This window comes from Haplochromis burtoni, unplaced genomic scaffold (assembly GCF_018398535.1).
Source record: "Haplochromis burtoni strain Fernald_Lab_line unplaced genomic scaffold, NCSU_Asbu1 Contig_49, whole genome shotgun sequence".
NCBI lineage: Eukaryota > Metazoa > Chordata > Actinopteri > Cichliformes > Cichlidae > Haplochromis > Haplochromis burtoni.
Window position 1 is genome coordinate 2268917 of NW_024582410.1, and position 1300 is coordinate 2270216.

The following is a 1300-nucleotide window of genomic DNA, read 5'->3' on the forward strand; positions in this document are numbered from 1 at the left end:
TAATTGTGCTTTTCCACAGGCATTTAAAAATGCATTACACAAAGTGAACCGATATACTCAGAAATGCTTTGCACACACCAAGTGCTTTTACTTGCGCTTGCAAAACTAACACTATTAACAGACAAATACTTAGCGGTGTTTCCACTCCAGCAAAGATCTTTTATAGAACTAGCAGGCAAATGACCCCAGGCACGATCTCATGTGCATGAAACCCTTGTTTGGTGTGTCAGTTACAACAAAATCACTAAAGTAACAGAGACAAATGTAACAAGCCGCCTCATGCATACTGATAAAAACACTCTTTTGTTATAGGTGGAGGAGTTTTAACACACAGAAGGACCCAGTAGAACCTGAATTGTTATTGATCAAGTAGGCTAAACTATAAGCCTAAATGATATGTTAGCTTTCTGTCAACAGTCACGTGGCTGCTACAGTTTATGAAGGCCCAGCTCGTGTCACAATCAGCTTGTCAGCTCACGGTTAGTGCAGCGTTCCAAAGAGATGTTCGTGTGCCCTCACTGTGAAACACTACACTACGATGCAAACACCCTTCCAGTGGACTACAAGCTGAAAAACATATAGCAGTAACAACTAGTCATCCATTCTATTTGCAGCTTTCAGCAAGTCGGTCCTTTCTGAGGGTTTGCAGACACATGATCACTAACCATGTGACATTAACTTGTCCTTCATTTTCGACATAAGACAATCTCTGTGACAATCTAGGATCAAGTGAATGTAGTGAAATCGTAAAAGCTTTTTCTTCAAAGTCAAAGTTTCCCTTTAAACATGTTGGTTGCATTGCTGAGGCACAGTTTCCCTAGCAACCGGTGGTTGTGTCACTTCCAGTGGACGTCTTGAGTAATGTGTGGATGACATATTTCCCTCTTTAAAAAAAGAGAACAAGAGATGACGTTTTATCAAACTCACGTTTCATATTTTATGAAATCGTAAAGTATTAGGAGTATGGCCATGGATTGGTGGTGGATGCATCTTTTTAGTTGGTTCTATAGTGTAGTGGTAATCACATCTGCTTTACACGCAGAAGGTCCTGGGTTCAATCCCCAGTGGAGCCAATGACAATTTTCATGAGTCATACTAAACTATAACCAAAAAGGATTTGCTTGCTTTCCTGTCGAAGGTGCTGTAGTTTCTGAATCCCAAGTGTGAAAAGTCCAACTTGTACTTGTATGTGGTGCTCCACTACAAGATGCTATCCTACAGCTGTCTTCCTCTATGGAGAAATGTATAACATATATAAGAGACAACACTATTAAGGAGGTTGGCTGATTTAAATAAGAGA

At 40.2% G+C, this 1300-nt stretch overlaps 1 non-coding gene across 1 annotated transcript; it reads left to right on the forward strand.

The window, feature by feature from the left end:
• The first annotated feature begins 1000 nt into the window (after nucleotides 1-1000).
• On the forward strand, nucleotides 1001-1073 carry trnav-uac. The gene has a single exon. It is a non-coding gene; the product is annotated as a tRNA-Val (tRNA).
• Nucleotides 1074-1300: the final 227 nt, after the last annotated feature.